The sequence below is a fragment of the Microcebus murinus genome, chromosome 6 (genome assembly GCF_040939455.1).
Source record: "Microcebus murinus isolate Inina chromosome 6, M.murinus_Inina_mat1.0, whole genome shotgun sequence".
NCBI lineage: Eukaryota > Metazoa > Chordata > Mammalia > Primates > Cheirogaleidae > Microcebus > Microcebus murinus.
The window spans coordinates 13,398,578-13,418,518 of record NC_134109.1 but is presented as its reverse complement, the minus strand read 5'-3'; the positions used below and the strand labels follow the sequence as shown (position 1 = coordinate 13,418,518).

At 47.3% G+C, this 19,941-nt stretch overlaps 1 protein-coding gene across 3 annotated transcripts in view; it reads left to right on the top strand.

Moving 5' to 3' along the window:
• DGLUCY (D-glutamate cyclase) overlaps nucleotides 1-19,941 on the top strand; it is a 76,098-nt gene that overhangs the window by 9,394 nt on the left and 46,763 nt on the right. The window contains exon 1 of one of the 3 annotated variants that reach the window (XM_076003773.1): nucleotides 886-4,502. The exons of the other annotated variants lie outside the window; for them this stretch is intronic. The gene's annotated coding sequence lies outside the window, so the exon portion shown is untranslated. Of the gene's footprint in view, nucleotides 1-885; nucleotides 4,503-19,941 lie in introns of those variants that run through there. 3 annotated transcript variants of the gene reach the window in all.

Sequence of the window (19,941 nt, the reverse complement as noted above, 5' to 3'; positions counted from 1 at the left end):
TCTTTGAGACAAGGTCTCACTCTGTCACTCAGGCTGGGGTGCAGTGGCACCATCATAGCTCACTGTAGCCTCAAACGCCTGGGCTCAAGTGATCCTCCTGCCTCAGCCTCCCAAAGTGCTGGGATTACAGGCATGAGCCACCATACCCACCCCTGCTTTTTCTTATTTCTCAACATAGGCAGGTACAATGTGATAATAGGATTGCTTTGGCCTTGCTAAGGGAATGATTTCCACATTTCACCATTACATATGGGATAGATTTTTTTTTTTTTACCTTGCTAGATGTTCTTTATAAAGATCTAGTTCAAACTAATTGAATTTTTATTATTGATAGATGTTAAACACTATTTTTTCTGCATTTAAGATGCGGGATTTTTTGCCTTTAATCTGAAAATATGATGAATTACATGAATCACATTTCTAATATTAAACCAATCTTGGATTCCTTGAGTAATCCCAAGTTGGTTTATGATATATTAACTTTTTTTATACTATAGGGGAGGAAAAGGTATCATCCCTTTATCCTCATTTTAAGCGAGACACTTCTGTAACAAAAGACAAGTTAACAGGAGAAAAACATAACAGATTTATATAATCAAAGTTTTACATGACATGGGAAACTTTAGAAATGAAGACCAGGCCAGGCACAGTGGCTCATGCCTGTAATCCTAGCACTCTGGGAGGCCAAGGCGGACAGATTGCTTGAGGTCAGGAGTTCGAAACCAGCCTGAGCAAGACCTCGTCTCTACCAAAAATAGAAAGAAATTAATTGACCGACTAAAAATATACATACAAAAAATTAGCCGGCCATGGTGGCACATGCCTGTAGTCCCAGCTACTCAGGAGGCTGAGGCAGGAGGATCGCTTGAGCCCAGGAGATTGAGGTTGCTGTGAGCTAGGCTGGTGCCACTGCACTCACTTTAGCCTGGGCAACAAAGTAAGACTCTGTCTCCAAAAAAACAAACAAAAGAAATGAAGACCAGAAGATGGAGGGAAAACTATGAATTTTTATGTTTAGATTCAGTGAACGCTGGGCAGTCATGGAGAAATGTGATTGGACAACAGGGAAAAATGTAATGCTAACGGACTGAGGAGCAAAGCCACTAAGGCCTGTCTGTTCGGATTCTTCTTGGTCTCCTCATGTTGCATTCTTTCACCCGAGGTATAGGGCAGGACCTCTTCTGGAATGAAGGTCTTATGACCCACTATCAGATAAAGCAGGTCCGAGAATCTCTTTATGGCCAGCTCTTACACAGAAAGGCAGGGGAAGGGCAGAGTAATGTTTCTAGGTTTTATGGCTGACTTTATGGTTGGAGGGTTCTAGTTTCTATGATCCGGCTTGGGGAAGAGGGATTCTAGTTTCTGTGGCCTGCCTGGGGGAGAGAGAAGGGAGCAGGGGACAGAAGGGCAGGAGAAGGCCAGAAGGATCTCGCTTCTGAACCCCTTCCAATGTCCTGCAGTTCCAAGTACTCATCCTGCCAAAGTGCCAGGCTTTGGGGCATCATTTTCTGAGCCCCAACAATACATTGCTGGACTCAATTTGCTAATATTCTGTTTAGGATTTGGACATCTGTATTCAGGAGTGAGATCAGCCTGTCACTTTCCTATCTTATTCTGTCTTTGTCTTCTTTCAGTCCTGAGGGTTTTCTTTGATGCAGATAAACATCTCAAACTAAGACAGTGTTCCCTGCCGGGCTAAGAACAGTGGATCTGTGGCATTTGCTCACTGGGTAACACATCGGTGACACATAAGGATTTGTGTTTTGATGGAGTGTGGATTTGAATTATATTGACCTTGGAGACCATGTGCTAAGGGAACATTTGGCTCCTGAGTGGCCTTGACTGGGGCTCAACAAATTTATGTAAAGGACCAGGGAGTAAATGTTTCGGGCACCGTGGGGCACGTACAGCTGTCTGTGTGAGTCAGTGTTCTCCAGAGAAATAGAACCAGTTGGAGATACAGATAAAGAGATTTATTATTCCGAATCGGCTCCTAGGATTATGGAAGTTAAAAAAATCTTACTATCTGCCGTCCGCAACCTGCAGACAAAGAAAGCCAACCTGCAGACAAAGAAAGCAAATTCCAGCCTGAGTCCAAAGGCCTGAGAACCAGGAATGCTGATGGGGAAAATCCCAGGCCAAGGACAGAAGACCAATGTCCCAGCTCAGGCAGGCAGGCAGAGAGCAGATTCTGGCTTCCTCTGTCTTTTTGTTCTGTTCGGATCCTCAGTGGATTGTATGACGCCCACTGACCTGGCTGCGGGCGGATCTTCCTCCCTCAGCCGCCGATTCGCATGCGGATCTCGCCCAACACCCTGGAGGATCCACCCAGAGATCATGTTTGACCAAGTACCTGAGTACCTGCGAGGTGACCAAGTCAACACATACAATTAACCATCATTGTTTCTTCCCCTTCTTCCCTTTCTTTTCCTGCTCCTCCTCCACCACTTCCTTCTCCTCCTTCACAACCCTTTAAAAATGTAAAAACTGTTCTTAGGCCATACAAAAAAGTTTGCCAACTCGGTTTAGATTATCTCCCAGTATCTCTGTGTCAATGACGTTTTGTTGTTTCCTATAATATAGTGATGCTTGTAAATCTGTGAAAGTTGTCAACGGAAAAAAGCCAAACTCTGCAAAATAATTTTAAAGAGACTTATTCTGAGCCAAATTTGAGGACCATGACCCATAGTTTGGTTTTTATGCATTTTAGAGACAAGGGTTCTGGGTAAAGCCATCAATCAATATGTGGGAGGCATACATTGGTTTGGCCCAAAAAGGAGGGCCATCTCGAAGGGGAGGGGGGCTTACAGGTTATAGGTGGGTTTAAAGATTCTTTAGATTGTAATTGGCTAAAGACATGAAACTTTGTCTAAAGACTTGGAATGTTTTAATATAAACTGTTTACCAGAGATAAGCCACCATTTGTTGCATAAATTGAGGACCTGCAGGTTTGTCTTGCATACCCTTAGGCCTGTTAATGGGTTACAAAGGAAGTCTCCAAGCAGAGAGGGGGGCATGATAAAGCTTGTCTGACCTCCCTCCTCCTGGCAGGCAACTTTGCCCTAGAATATTCCTTTGGCCACGAGGGGGTCCATTCAGTCAGCCGGTGGGGGGGAGGGTGTGTGAGCATTTTAGTTCACAAAGTCAATAGTAAATAAATTTATGAAAGAGTAAATAATCTATGAAAGTCAAGAGTAAATACATTTATGAAAGAGTAAATAATCTATGAAAGTCAAGAGTAAATACATTTATGAAAGGGTAAATAATCTATGAAAGTCAAGAGCCTAATAAACAACTACCTCCCATTAGTAACAACTACCTCCCACACCTCTACCCAGAAGATGTGCCATCTTTTGAAATGAATACCAACCTGAACAAACCCAAGTTAAGTGCCCACACCACCGAGGCACTGCCACGAGACGAGCAACAGTTATTCTCTGGCTCTCTCTTGCTGCCCTCTCTTGGTTGGACCATTGTTGAGGATCAAATGTGAATCTGGTGGATTTCACAACTGTAGACTTGTCAAAATCTGAATCAGTAGATAGTACTAGCAAGGATTTCTTTTTCTGTTTTTTTTTTTTTTTGAGACATTGTCTTGTTCGGTTGCCCTGGGCAGAGTGCAGTGAGGTCATCATAGCTCACTGCAACCTCAAACTCCTGGGCTCAAGCAATCCTCTTGCCTCAGCCTCCTGAATAGCTGGGACTACAGCAGACATGCACCACAACACCCAGCTAATTTTTCTATTTTTAGTAGAGAGAGTCTCTCACTCTTGCTCAGGCTGATCTCAAACTCCTGAGCTCAAGCGATGCTCCTGTCTCTGCCTCCCTGAGTGCTAGCATTACAGGCGTGAGCCACCGTGCCCAGCCTAGCAATGGTCTTAATGCTGGTTGTAAAGGCCAAGTTTATCTATTATTTCTTGTAGTATCCTAAGACTTTCTGAGTGCAGGTGTTATATAAAAAGAAGTTAACATATATTGAACATTGACAATGTGCCAAGCATTGCTAAACAGTATCATTTCATTTCATCCTTATAACAACCACATGAGTTCCATATCCCTTGACTGTTCAGCATTTCCTTTGCACAGGTGATAAAACTGAGACCCAGAGAGGTTAAATAACCTGCCCAAGGACCACCGGTAGAAGGTAGTGTCAGGTTTCAGTCTGAAAAATCGGTTCTTAGTGTGCTTATGGCGGAAGAATGGCCAGACACACCAAAGTTAGGCAAGTACGAAAATGAGGTTTATTGAGGAGAGAAAGGCAGGATTATAGGGCAAGAGCTAGATATAGGTTTACAGAGCGTGATACATATGCCACAGATGACGAATGGACCCACTGTCGCAGCAAAGAGAGGAAAAGGAAGCGTGCAAAAAGGGTCTGGTTATGGTCTACATCTTGTTTTATAGTGCACGGATTGGGACCTCCCTGCGGCTCAGATGTCACCATGGAACCATTTTGATTGGACAGTTGGGAGTTGCATCACTACACACGTGGGTTGCTCTAGGTCAGTTTCTGGACTCTATGGTACCTATGCTGCTTGGCCCGTGGGCTAGAGAGTGCTCTGCATTTTTTTGCAGCTGGCGGCTAAGTTATGATTGGCAGATTCATAGGGTATTCCCTCCTCCCCCAGGTATGGCAGTCGCTTGGGAGAGGATCAGGGTGGAGCAGGACCAAGATGGGGGCCACAGGACCCACTTTCATCCCTAGGAGACCTGGAACCCCTCTCTATCTACCTAAAAGAAGTAGAGAGCTGGAGCTTGGAGCTCAGTCCATATTTATCTGACTCTAAAACCTGGGTTCTTAACTGCTACCCGGGGTTCTCAGGCATTTGTGCAGAGTCTAATTCAGTATGAATGCTATGGAGCCAGGAAATTGCATTTTAAACGAGCCTTCAGGATCCTGGTGCAGGTGTCCTGAAGAGCTACAGTCCAAGAACACTGCCTGTCATAAACAGAAATTGAACTGCTTCCAGCAGAAGCATGAAACAATTCAACAACAGAGAACTCATTCTGGGGTGGAACAAAATCCTGGGCTTACCCTCCTTCTTCCCCTATAAGAGGAGGTTAGAAGAAGGTAATAAAATGGAAAGATTCCTTATCTCTTCCTGTCCCTCAGGCCTCCCTAACTCCACCTAAGTCCCAGAGAAAAGAGAATTTGCCTAAAGAAGTATGACATTCCCCTTTGCCAACAAAGACTCCTGAGTGAATATATACTGGTTATTTGGTAACACTCAAAATCTAATGGAAGTTTTGGCTGTTGTGAGGAACAATTCTACATTTCAATTGAAAATGCATGCTGGGCCACCCAGCCAATTCCCTCCCTTTTCTTTAGTAAGTTGGACCTGGTGCTCAGGCTATCAGATCTGGAAGTGTTCACAGCTCGCTGAGCAGAGACAAAAGAAGAAAAGGCTCAGATGCAATCTAAACACAATGAGTTTGCAGTGAAAAAAAGCGCCTGGGCTACAAGGCTTTCATAACTGGCTCTGGCTTTCCAGCAGCAAATCTATGTTTGGCAAGGAATGGGATGGAAACTTCTCCCCACGCGTTGGCCAGTGTTTTCTTGAACTTCTGTATTTTTCTTTGGTTCTTGGGTAGGGTTCCTTTGGTTCCTTTGCCATGTTCCATGGACCAGGGTGGGCACATACCTTGAGGACAAACCACTGATCTTATAACAGAGGGAATGGCCTGAAAAAAAAACAGCAAAAATACTTTCTGTCTTTTTAAAACAGCCTCCACTTCTTTTTGAGAACTAAAGCCTGCATCCCTGTCTCAGGCCAGTTTTTTGGGAGGGGCAGGGCAATGTCTTTTGTTCTCTGTGCTACAGGAGATGGCTCAGCCCCGACCTGGGGGAGGGAGGTCCATGGGATTGTCTTCAGCCGGGTGGACATGAGACAGTCAGGATCATCAGCTGAGGTTAAACAGCAGTTGCCTAAAGCTGAAAACCCGCCCTTTAAAACCTCTGTATTTCTGCTTATTATTAGGACGATGGCATTTTTCAGACAGTAGTCTCCATCCTCCTCATTTGCTGGCAAATTAATAAACCTCTCTTTCTTTCTCCTCAAACCACTCGTCCTTGTTCTTCCGATGCAGCCTGCAGGGCAAGTGCCGAACCTTCATAACGATCTGTGCTCAGCAAAGGAGAAATATAGTAAAAGAGCAAGACTGTGCCAGGCATTATGCTGGGTGTTTGATTAACATGATTTAATCTTCCCACAACCCAGAGAGGTGTTGGGATTGTGTCTTCGTTTGCCAAGTGAAGAAACGGAGGCACAAATACACAATTTAACTTGCCCAAGACCACCCACTTGGTAAGAAATGGAGTCAAGAATTAAACCCAGATGCCGTGTGCTGCCATAAGTGGATATTGCCCCTACATTTGTTCCTCTGTATATAACCCCCTCTTCTAATCTAAACAGGTTCCACTCACACGCCTTGGCAAAAAGCCACTGGTCCTTCAGTCCAAAAATAACGCAAATACAATGACCCATTTTTTGAAAATGAGATTACATTTGTCAAGCACTTAGCCCAGTGCCTGGTACTTTTTAAACTACTCAGCAGACCTTTGAGCTTTGTCAGGGCCCTAGGACAGGATGTTTCCAGTTGCAGGAGGTTCCACTGACCATTTGGTAACAAACACTAAGTAACTACATGGATGGTCAAAATAGGAAGAACAAATAGCCTTGTACTAAAGAAATTTATAGTCCAACTGGGCAAATAAAGTAACTCAGTATTAGATAAAGAAATCAGAACTTACTATAGCCTACATATCACACAAGGTCCTGGTTTCCAGTCCTGACCTTAGCAACTGCTAAATGGGTAGCCCTGGAGAAAATGATTTCACATCTTCTTGAGACTGAGTGTCCTCTTTGGAAAAATGGAGACATTACCAATCTCAATGGGTTTTAGTCTTAGTGTTAGGTACGTGGTTGCTACTTAATAAATGGCACATAGGGGCTAGAAAGCAAAGGAGGAAATAGAATTAAATGAAGAGACAGAAGTTCCTTCAAGAACAAACCGTTGGAATTGAACTTTGAATGTGGTGCGGGCCCTGAAACTGCAAAGAGGAAGAATGTTGCAGGTACTTTTATCCTTAGTAGTATATAAAATCCAACTCCAATTGATTTAAACATAAAGGGAACTTATTGACTCGTGGAACTAAGAAATTCGGAGGCAGGGCAAGTGTTAGGTGCAGTCCCATCCAGGTATTCATGATGTCGTCGAGGCTCCAGCTCCAGCTCTTTTAGTTGGTGCTCGTCCGTGTGTCAGTTTTGCCTCCGTGCTGGCTTTGCTTATCACTGTCCAACGGCTGGGCCAGTCCCAGGCTTCACATCTAAACCCCACGCTCACCATTTGTCCCCACCATCGGGAAGAGTCCTTCTGATTGGACCACCTTAGATCACATGAACCAATCCCTGCACGCAGGGGGATGGAATTAGCTGATTGGCTCAGCTTGTGTCATGTGACTCATTCCCAGCTCTTTGGCGTAGAGTCGGGTTCCTTGGAGGCACGCGGATCCCCAATTGGAAATTGGGAGCCCTTGTGGGGCGTGGGGTTCGCCAAGGAGAAGGCCACATGATCACAACAGGAAAACTGCTTTTGTAAAGTAAAAAGGCAGGAAGGAGTAAGCTGTGTATGGTTGCAGCCCGCAGATTTGTTTGGCTGGAGCAGATGTTCTTTGTTTTTGAGAGTAAGTTGTGAGAAACGGAGCATTTGAGAAGCGGGTGGGGGAGTTGGAAGGGGCATCCTAGCCCCAGGGCCTGGGGTGGGGGGAGGAGCTCCAGCTTTGTGTGAGCCTGGGAGTTTTAGTGCAGCTTTATCAAGATTACTAGCAAATTCAGGAAATGGGCCTGCTTCCTCCTATTATAAAGACTTTATTCATTAAATGGGGTATTTACTCCGCCTTAAAGTGTGCAGTTGGGGGTTAGAAAAGAAAGGAGCCCACAATTGCTGAGAACCCACTATGTGCTGACTCTGGGCTATAGGCTTTTTCTGCATTTTCTCTTTATCAGCCCAGCCTCCCTGTAAGACAGGAGGCATTGCCCCGTTTCACAGATGGGGAAGGAAAGGGAAGTTAAGTGACTTGTCGAAAGTCACTCAGCTGACAAATAGGCAAAGGGGAGGCTTGAGCCCTCAAGGTTGTTGACCTCCAAGGCCACAGACAGGTAACCACCTTGGGCTTTTCTCCAGGATGTGAGAATTCTTCTGTCCTCTGCATAGTCTCAGTGCCTGGGCTGTTGACCCTCTGCATAATGACACCTGCTTTGAAGTGTGACCTTGTCCTCACCTACATTTGCTATCCCCAAGGACATTGATGAATGTGGGACTCTGGGGACAAGGGACTGCTCATGAACTGGGGCCCTGTTTGTATCTTCCCTGACGGGTCTGAGGATAGGAAGTCAGGCCTGGGAGAACCAAGGCGGGGCTGAAAGCAAACAGCAGCCACTGGGCATCCTGTGGTCCCAGTTGTCATCGCTGTCTTCCTCCTCCTCACACCCTCATCTCCAGCAGTTATTGAGCACTTGCTGCACACCAGGTGCTATCTCAGTGCTTTGCATGCATTATCTTGTAGACCTGTCACAAAGCTCCTTTGAGGCATGTGCCATTTTTCTCTCCCTTTTATAGATGAGAAAACCAAGGAATGACCATGATGGCTGGGGTCTCAGCAAGTGGCTTGTCCCAGTGAGGCCTGTTTCACAGAAGAGTATGTTTAACCTCCCAGAGTCTGCCCCCTAACCTCACATGGCTAGCAGAGGCCGAGTCAGGATTCGCACTCACGTGCTGTCTGATGCCAGAGGCTGGGCGAGGCGCTCTGCCGTGATGGGTGATTGTCGACTTAGGGAAAACCTTCAGGGAGGTGGTTTGGCCTTGGGGGTCTCTCCCTGGAGAGAATTTCCAGCGTGTTCCTGGAAAGGATCAGGATCCTCTTTGTTGGAACAAGCACGAGTCCTTTCCTGGGTCATCTGTGTACGCTGACATCACAGTCCCTCTTCCCCACTCCCCACCTTGTCCCTTTTCCCCCAAACACGAGATACGGACCCTGGATAAGCCCCGAGATGATCCACTTGCTGTGTGAGTGCATCCTCTGGAGGATTGTTGAGTGGGAATTTTTTGAAGCCTCAGACCACACCATCCCCAAGATGATGCCGAGGTCGATAGTAAGCCTCTTATTTTTTAAGGTCATACGCAACAGAACCCCGGCAACTCAGAGTGGAAACGGCCCCTGAGGGTGATCGTCAGGTGTGGCAACAGCTGCAGGAGAAGGTAGCTGCAGGGAAGTGGGTTGCGCTCCTTCTCTTTAGGCTCTGTTTTTAGCTATGTTTTTCAGAGCAAGTAGGTGCCATGGCGACAGGTACCATAGAAATAGATGGAGCACACCGCCCAGCACAGGGCTGCCAAGCCGTTCCCCTGGAAATGCACCGAGCGCTGCCAGGGAGAGCCCCGGGGGCTCTGCCTCCCCAGGCCTGGCAGCTGCACCTCGGGAGAGAAGGCGCCGGAGAATGGCCCCTACAGGGTTCTTGCCGTGTCACTGTGATTGTCCGAGGTCCCGATGGTGCACCCTCCTTCCGAGGGCACCTTTCTCTCTGAGTCCTCCCAGGGGACTCACTTAAGGAGGTTTGCTTCTGCCTAGTGCAGGGGTCATCTCAGCTAACAGCAACCTCAAAACTAACACTGCCAGCATTCCTGGTCCTATGGTTGGGAGTTCACGGTTCCCATCCTGTCTGCCTGTGGCACTGTCACTGGTTTTATGCAATAGGTAATAAGGAATTTGTGGGGCAGGGACTGAGTCCCACACATTTGGTGCTCAGGAACACTCATAAAATGATATCTCCGAGGATCTAACCCAGAAAGCCGAGAGAGATAGGCATAATCAGGCAGTACAGAGTGAGGCCTGGCCTCAATTATTTTTGGATGCAGCCTGAGTGGACTGAAAGACCCTTGGAAACAATTGCTGGAGCCATCCCATAGCACTTACATAACCAGCTCTGCACGGCTGTTGATAGATGAATATAAATGAACCTAGTCAGGGCTTAGCTCAGTTTTATTTGGATTTAGACCAATTATATGTCTTCTGAAATGTAACCCATATAGATACACACACCCTTTAAAACTAACCGTCTTCTATTAGGCCTAGCGTGCGAAGGTCAAAAGGGCATCTCTTACTATATCTGTCCCATAATATCTACTTCTGTAGTGGGGCTCTATTATATATATTCATTTCCATATATTTATGCTGTCAAGTGGCATACTTCTTCAGGACAGGGCAAATGTAATTCTAGACTAATAGTTCTGAGACCAGTAACTCTCAGCACTGACCAACTGGAGTTAATTTTATTCTCAATGAAAGAAGCACACATACACACCCCCTCAACAAGGGAATTTTTTTTAAAAAAGCAAAACTTAATAATCAAAATCATCAACTCGTAAATAATGGCTTAAGTTGTTATAGATTATAAAAATCAGAGAACTGGAAGGTGCTAACAAAATGTCTATCCTGCATGTGTGGATTTGAAGCAAGGGTGGTCCAAAGAGTCTGAGCACTTTGCTGTTTAGTTCAGCATGTTTTCTACGTATGCAGGTGGTATTTTCAGGTCATTACCATGCTGGCAGCCTCTTTCCCAGCGGTGGAGATGCATGGAGCCTCGTTGGATGCATGGAGCCCCTCCAGTCAGGGAGTGGTGCTTATGGTGACCTTGAAGTAGGCTTGTGGCTCATTGCATTGGTTGAGTTGTGCAGTGTAAGGGTAGCTGGACATCATTAAAGCAACCGCCTGGTTTATCCCTAGGATTTACCCATGGAACCGCATGACTCAGCATTTATTGTTGGCAGCATCATACATTCAACCTACATGTGGGTTTCATGGGTCATATTTCATAGCTGCAAGAATTTGGCCTGACAGAGCTGTTGCAGAAACTCTGTATTAAATAAGCAAACACGTGTGTTCTAGTTTTACAGGCCAGGCAAACTGTGAAAACAGAAGGGCTGGCCTTTCCTGCCTGTAGCAGTCATACCTTGGAGTTTTGCCACTTGGTTGAGTTGCTTTATTTTGCTAACTCAAAACAGATTCACTTTGAAGAATGAGGCCCTCGAATTATTCTATAACTCTCTGAGAATGGACATTCACACTCATGCTGGGCAGATAGAATTATTCCCAAATTTTCACAGTGTCATAAAACTAATGTTTGGCTTGTGTGAAGCATACACACAAAACCTTCCTTGCCCAAGGTAAGCAACTCTCTATGGAGTTGCAACAGGAACCTGGGGTTACAGAATATTCGCTACTAAATTCGAGACTGGTGTTTATGGCTTTTCACATCAATGATTTGAAACTTAACATTTAATGTGAACGTTTCTTAACAATCATAACTTTTTTTTTTTTTTTTTGTCTTTTTGAGACAGGGTTGCCCAGGCTAGAGTGCGGTGGTGTCAGCCTAGCTCACCGCAACTTCAAACTCCTGGGTTCAAGTGATCCTCCTGCTTCAGCCTCCCAAGTAGCTGGAACTACAGGCATGTGCCACCATGCCTGGATAATTTTTTCTATATATTTTTAGTTGTCCAATTCATTTCTTTCTATTTTTTTCTTTTTTCTTTTTCTTTTTTTTTTTTTTTTTGAGACAGAGTCTCACTTTGTTGCCCAGGCTAGAGTGAGTGCCATGGGGTCAGCCTGGCTCACAGCAACCTCAATCTCCTGGGCTCAAGCGATCCTACTGCCTCAGCCTCCCGAGTAGCTGGGACTACAGGCATGCGCCACCATGCCCGGCTAATTTTTTGTATGTATATTTTTAGTTGGTCAATTAATTTCTTTCTATTTTTGGTAGAGACAGGGTCTCGCTCAGGCTGGTTTCGAACTCCTGACCTTGAGCGATTCGCCCGCCTGGGCCTCCCAAAGTGCTAGGATTACAGGCGTGAGCCACTGTGCCCGGCCTCTTTCTATTTTTTTTAGTAGAGACGGGGTCTCACTCGCTTTTGCTCAGGCTGGTTTCAAACTCCTGACCTTGAGGGATCCACCCGACTCAGCCTCCCAGAGTGCTAGGATTATAGGTGTGAGCCACCATGCTCAGCCTGTTTCTTATCATTTTTAAAAACTTTGAGATAATCACAAAGTGACAAAAAATGATAAGGATAGTACAAAAGAAAGCCTCTTGTTATATCTTATTCTTCGTTGACTTTTAATTAGTTATTTATATATATATATATCAACTTAGGGATTCCTCCCTAAGTTCCTTTTATATATATATCAACTTAGGGATTCCTATTAGTGAGCTATAATCTGTTCCTATCATTATTTATTTTAAAGCTCAAAATTTCACCAGTTTGACCAGTGGGAGCCCATTTAATCTGTGTCTTTTCCGCATCCCCCCATCATTCCTTGAGGACAGCCTCACCTTCTGACACAGGATGTTCTGGCCCATCCTGTATTCTCCTTGCCCGAGCTGTGGCATTGACCATTTCTCCAAGGAGTCTCGATTCATTTTAATGGAAAATGGTATTTGGAATCCAAGACCTGGGCACTTGATGTACTCATTCCTACTGGAGCGTTGCTGCTTCCAGGCAGAGCTAGAGGATATATGTTTCTCACACACACACACACCTATATGTTTTTAAATATATTCAATATATTGAGGATACAATCTTCAACCACAGCATTTATTCTAGTTTTCTTCCACAATTGTAACTCCCTTATCCAAGAGTGGCAAACCTGTGTTCTCTCGGCCTTAATAAAATTAGGTATTTGATCTATCATTAGTATGACTAATCTCCCATCTCTACCCCCACCTCCTTCCCTCATAGCTGCCTTCCTCACTCCACTCAGACTCTCTCAACTCCAATTCATTCCAGGCCAACGTTCCCCATAGACATGGACACGCTCCTCACCCTGCTTGGACTGTGACACCTTGCTTTGGGCCACCTGGGCTTCCTACCCTCTTTTCCCCACCATGGACTCCTACCTCACTCTGTCCCACCTCATGGCTTTGGGGCGGAATTGTTTAAGAAGAGGGAAGAGAAGAGATCATCATTTGCTTGCACTGAAAATATTTGTTTTCTTAACAATCCTCTGCTTATTGGGAGCACTCGTATTTTACCTATTAAATAATCAAACACTAATTATGACTGCCAGCATTTCCCCCATCTTTTGTCTCTGCTATTATAATAAAATTTTTAAGATAAAATGTTATACAGTTAGCATGCCTCCTTCCTTACAGCAACATTTATTTTGCAAATGTGCAGTTGTATTTAGGCTACCACCAGCAACTTTCTTGGCAAACATTGAGCAACTCCCACCACAAAGATTAATGAGTAGAGACAAGGTCTGCACACCTACTCATTTTGTTCTTCCGTTATCATGTTGTAGGACTCTGGGGAAATGATCCAGGAGACATCTACAGAAACCAAAAATGGAGTTTTATAACACTGAGAATCGTTTACTCTTGTGAACAATACGATCTTCTTGACTGGGCTGTGAACTTCATGGCAGTTGTGTCTTCTGTTATTTTTTGGTACCCCTCAAGGTCCTAAACACAATCCTACATAAATGTGAGGCTCCACCTGTGCTCATCAGCTGGCAGAGACGCGATGGCTTCATGGTCACATCAGGGGAGAGAAAGCACAGGTTACAAAGTCCGGGGGACACTTGTTGTTGGCCTTTATCTTCCTTGACATCCATGGACCGCAAATTCCTCCTTCAAACACTTGCTTCCCTTGGCTTCTGAACCACGGGCTTTCTCTCCTACCTCCCTGGCTGCTTCATCTCAGCTCGGCTGCCTTTGTGAGAGCCACTTGCACTGCCTGTCCCCCGACGGTGAGCATTTATTGGGCGCCTTTGTGTGCCAGGCACTGTTGTAGGTGCTGGAGATACAGCAGTGAGTAGAACAGATACAAAGCCTCGTCTTCATGGAACTGAAAGGAAACAAGGAACATCCTGTGTGTGTGTGTGTGTGTGTGTGTGTGTGTGTGTGTGTGTGTGCTGCCTGTCCCCGTATCACAGGAACAACCTCCGCTGCCCCCCAAATGCGATGAGCGCTGGCCGGTCTTGCAGGGCTCATGAAGGGTTGAGGCAGCCTCTCCCCCGCAAGCTTCTTTTCCTGGAGAGAGACTTTCTAGATGCTCCTGTCCCTGGCTTGGGCTCCCCTCTTCTCTGCCAGCCTCCCACTTTGGCTGCCCTGTCCTCTGTCCCCACCTGCAGCCAAATGACCTTTCTAAAAGACAAGTCTCACAGGTCACTCTACTGCTAAAAACCTTTGGCAATTTCCTATCGCTCTGTGATAAATCCAAATTTCTTGGCCTGCAGGAGACGCCCCATGAGCTGGCCTCTGCCCCTGCCACCTCCCACCTGCTGTCATAGGCTCCAGCAGCACGGAAAGCTGGGCCCCTCCGCGCCTCCGGGCCATGCTCAGGCTAGCCCCTGGACCTAGCGGGCCTTCTCCCTCCCCCCTTCTGCCTTGACCCCTACTCTCCCTGTAGACCCAGCCCTTCCCCTCTATCCCCAGTCCCCGGCCGGCCCAGGAGCACCGAGCTCATGGTGCTGTAGTTAACTAGTTTTCTGTCTTTCCCTGGGAGAGGGACACAGTGGTAACTATGTGTTTAAAGTCTGTCTCCCGGGGTGGTAAGCCCCTGTGAGCGTGGGCTGTCTCATTCACCACTGTGTCCGCAGCTCGCTGGGCGCGGAGTAACACACGTGGGCAGCGCTTCCCTGGCGCTAGCTGTGGGCCGGGCCAGGAAGTGCCCTGAGAACGTTCTGCGTAACCCGTGGCACTGACATATGGTAAGATATGCATTTGGGTCAGGTTTCCTGGCATATAACTTCCAAACTCTTTGGAATCTCCAAAGTGATGCATATCTTTTTGTATGCTGACCAGATGACAGGTGCTGGCGGCCCTTAGCTAGCTTCAGGATGGGGGCTGGTCACCAGAAAGACCAAGGCAGGATTAAAAGATTGGGACTTCCAGCACGCCCCAGCTCTGGGGGAGGAGGGAGGTCCTGAAGATTGAGGTGATCACCTGTGGCCAGTGGTGTCGTCAATCACACCTACTGAAGGAAGCCTCCATAAAACCCCAAAAGGACTGTGTTTGGAGAGCTCTGCAGAGCTGAACTTGGGGAGGCTCCTGGAGGCTGGCACACCTGGGAGGGCATGGCTGGCACACCTGGGCTGACGCCCTGCCCCCATACCTCACCCTACAGATCTCTTCATCTGTGTCCCTTGGAATATCCTTTATAATAAATCAGTAAACGTGTTTCCCCGAGTTTTGTGAGCCACTCTAGCAAATTAATAAAACCTGAGAGGAGGCCAGGTACAGTGGCTCATGCCTGTAATCCTAGCACTCTGGGAGGCCGAGGCGGGTGGATCCCTCAAGGTCAGGAGTTCGAAACCAGCCTGAGGAAGAGTGAGACCCTGTCTCTACTAAAAATAGAAAGAAATTAGCCAAACAACTAAAAATAAATAGAAAAAATTAGCCAGGCATGGCGGCGCATGCCTGTAGTCCCAGCTACTCGGGAGGCTGAGGCAGCAGGATTGCTTGAGCCCAGGAGTTTGAGGTTGCTGTGAGCTAGGCTGATACCACGGCACTCTAGCCCAGGCAACAGAGCCAGACTCTGTCTCAAAAAAAAAAAACAAAAAAAAAACCCGGGAGGAGGTTGTGGGGACCCCAATTTACAGCTAGTCTGTGCAAAGCGCAGGCCACAGCCTGGGGCTTGCAACTGGGGGCAGCGCCGTCTGGTGGGACTGAGCCCCGACCCTGCGGGAGCTGCCACTGTCTCCAGGTAGGTCGGGTCAGAACTGAATGGAGGACAGCCCGCTGGTGTCACTGCAGAACTGGTTGATTGGTTGCTGGTGGGGAGAAGTCCCTACATCCTTTTTGGTGACCAGAGGTCACAGAAGCCTTCTCTGCTGTCGAGCGAGAGTGTAGGAGAAACTGAGGTTTGCCTTTTCCCCTGCATGCTCGGAGGCACATCCTATCATTAGCCCCACTTTACAGATGAGAAAATAGGCCTAGAGGGGTTAATGATCCCTCTCTCAGTGTGGAGCCAGGTTTGGAATCAGACGGTCTTTCCCAATCTGCTCCTCACCCCAGTGGCCCGCCGAAGGGGTGGGTGGATTGTGTGTGGACATTAGCCAGTTGTGTGGTTGGTGGCCGTGTAGACTGGGCTGCAAACGCCGTCCAAGCCCCCGTGCCACTCCGTTTCAGAGCGCACACTGAGGCCACCGCCCTCGCCTTCCCCAGTGCCCTCAGCGCCCGCAGTCGGCGCGGAGGGGGGAGGGCCGGCCCGTGTCCTCCCCGAGACGCAAGTGGGGTGCGCTGGAGCCGCGGCCTGAGGGGGCAGCGGGGGAGGAGGCCTGGATCCTTGGGGGGGACGAGCTCTGGCTCACCCCCCATCCGCACACCCAGTGAGCGCACACCGCTGGGACCAAGCACAGACTTCTCGAAAGAATGAAAAAAACTCGTGAGCGACCGAAATCCTCAGAGCTAGAATGAATGACTCTATTTTACAGCAATGTTTTGTTCCTTCAAATGGGGCCCAATTTTACCTTCCTTACACATTTTAAAATTAAATTCCATTTTTATTAGATGATACTTATGTGTTGTACTATTCGAAAGGCGGAGAAGGGGTGGAGAGCAGAAAGTCTCTGTGCCACCGGCGCCTCCCAGTTGCAGAGGGGACTGTCTCACTCGCAATGCAGTTCAGCAGCCATTGCTCCTGCTCAGCACCCCCTCCCCCGTCCCCTCTGCAGGTGCCCTGGGACCAAGCCCTTCTCCATCCTTCCAGAGATGTCTGTACGGGTTTGAATGGGTGTGTCCGTCTATCCAGGGCTCTCGGCCTTGTCTTGTTGGGTTTGCCTCCTCGGAGACTGTTTCAGACGAGGCATACAGAGCAGGCCCCTTCTTTCCCTTAGCATCGCGTCGCATGGTACAGGTGCACTATGGTTTATTTAGCTGCTCTTCTGTAATATTTAACCAGTGCTCAGTGTATTTAATCAACTCCAATCAGGTCGTTTCTAAATTGTTTCTGTCACAAACAGTGCTGCCTTGTACCCAGCCGTTTCACCCACTGTCCGAGCACATCTGTAGGATGCAGCCCTAGAATCGGGTTGCCGGGGCGAAGCAGAGGAATGACTTCATAACGGTGGAATTTCGGTCGTCTGTGGCAGGCATAGATGAGATGTTTTGACGCTCAAGTGTTGGGTGTGTCAGATCCTGCCAGGCAGTCAGTGTCCGTGGGGGCCCCCCTCTAGTGTATTTGGCGTTAGAGAATGGTATTTGTGAATTTGGCTGGCTTGTTCTTCTCTGAAGAGAAAAGAGAGAGCTCACAGCAGAAAGGGAGCTTTTTGGAGTCCAGCCAAGGCTGACAGGTCCGCTGCCATCTCCCCTCGTTTCTGGAGGACGACCATGCTGGGGAACAAGACACCTGGGTCACTCAGCAGTGGGGGCACCAGAGACCCGGGTGGAAAGTGTGAGAAGTCCAGGATTCAGACCCCAAAGAAACGTATGGGCTGAAGATGGTCTGGCCCTAGGATCACTTCGTGGAGGGTAGGGGCACGGTCCCTGCCAGTCCTAAAATATACTGAGGATGTGATTCCTAACACCATGAGAGGCGTGGGTGGGTGGGTACATACGTAGATTCAAAGACATGGATAGGTGGTGACCCATCAAGCAAGCACGAACTTATATCTGCTTCATTAGGTAACTTCTTTGACCTCCTTGAGCCTCAGTTTCCTTGTCTATAATGGGATTAACTGTGCCTTTTTGTGGGGCTGTAAAGAGGAACCAACAGATAATGTGCATAGAGGACCCTGCACGGTGCCTGGTACACAGTGGGTACCCATATATGGTGGCAGTTGCTATCACTTATGATGAGGGGACATTCTCTTCTTGGTATATTGAAGGCTTTTTTTTGGCAGGAGCCAGTTCACGCTGTTTGACCCTTGCCTTCAAAGGGGATGACTGCGTAAGGTAGGGGTCCTCAGCCTTCTTTCCCTCCCAGCATGCGTGCTGGGTGGCATTTGGGTGCCTGGCACACTCCCAGCGTGCTTGGCAGGGCAGGATTTCTGGCTACACTCATTTATCTCCAGGCCAGGAAAGCAACCTAGAATCCACTTACATTTATATTAAAACAATAAATCAATAAAGGAAAGGAAAAGCAAACATCCCTGAGAATTTGGTCTTACAGCTACGACTTATTTGCACAACTGCACCCAGCTTGCACCCATTGCCTTCTAGAGTAATAATGGGTGGAGGTGAGGGCTATGGGTACCCTGGAGTGTCTCATTTCAGTGGGTTTGAGCAAACTCTTCTCTCCAGATATGAAATGGGGACATTTATCAGAGGCGTCTGGCTGCTGTTCCCCGCATGCCAGGCAGAGGTGCTAAGTCCTCTGCAGCGACCCTGGGGAACCACAGGCACCCCGGACCTTAGCTGGTGGGTGGCTCAGCTGCTTGGCTAAGGGGGTCAGGCCTTGCAGGCCCAGGCGGGCTCTCTGGGTCCAGCAGGCAAGCATGAGCTTGACCTGCCAAAGCAGCTGCTTTAAGCCTCAGACTCTTCCTCTGGGGTATGGAATCCAACCCCACCTGACCCCTCCCAGCACCCCCAGCCCAGCCCAGCAGGACTAACTGTTCTCTCCTCTGTGTCCCTGTGGCGCTTTGTTCCCGCAGCTATGAAAGCATTCACCGTTGGCTCTAAATACAGCTCTCCCCCTTCCAAGGCAATATATTCTTTTTATTTTGCTTGTTAGAGATTTTATGCAATCTCAAATTCTTCATTAAAATGGCCCTGGGGTTTACGTGGTTTTTTTGTCTATGAGATTAGATTTGAAAATGTAAATTGGTAGAAAGAGTTGTGGAAAATCAGGCCTGTCCATTACCTCACTATGGATGCTGCCCTTAAATCATGTTCTCCTCCATTCTACAGTCAGCTAGTCATTCAACAAACACTTACTGAACTCCCACTTTTGTGGCACTACACTAGGCTCTGGGATAAATGGGACCTGGGCTATGCCTTAGAGGCCAACACAATGTGGCTATCTAGCCCTAGATTTTGCTGACATACTAAAACCTCTCTAGAGTGTGAGAAGTCAACTTATAGGACTCCTTTCTGAGTGTAATTTCCTAGAGCTTTGAGACCATCTCTATGTTTTAAAATAATGTCATTAAGTTTTTAATTGTGATTTAAAAAACATATTCAGCTAGGCACAGTGGAATGCACCTACCTATAGGCCAGAAACTCAGGAGGCTGAGGCAGGAGGACTGCTTGAGCCCAGAGTTCGAGACCAGCCTGGGCAACATAGTGTGACCCCGTCTCAAAAATAGATAAATCGATCAATCAAACGATTGGAAAAAAAATCCTAGTTTCTTAATCTGCAATATCTATTCATTTACCAAAACCTGTAAAAGGCACCGTGCCTAGAGTGGGGTGGAGGGAGCATGAAGAAGAAAATACAAAATCTCCACCTTCCTGGACCTAAATCTAAATTTTTTGTTTGTTTGTTTGTTTTTTGAGACAGAGTCTGGCTCTGTTGCCTAGAGTGCCGTGGCATCAGCCTAGCTCACGGCAACCTCAAACTCCTGGGCTCAAGCAATCCTTCTGCCTCGGCCTCCCGAGTAGCTGGGACTACAGGCATGTGCCACCAAGCCCGGCTAATTTTTTTTCTATATATTTTTCGTTGGCCAATTAATCTCTTTCTATTTTTAGTAGAGACGGGGTCTCGCTCTTGCTCAGGCTGGTTTCGGATCACCTCAAGTGATCCGCCCGCCTCCGCCTCCCATAGTGCTAGGATTACAGGTGTGAGCCACCGCGCCTGGCCTTAAATCTAAATATTAATAAGGGAAGTCACATGCAGACAGCAAGTCAGCGTATTATTTCATTTTTTATTGCAAGTGGTATTCCGTCCTTTGTTCATTGGATTATAAGTATTTTTGGTACGTACTATGTTGTTAGGTGCTCCCGAGCCGATGGA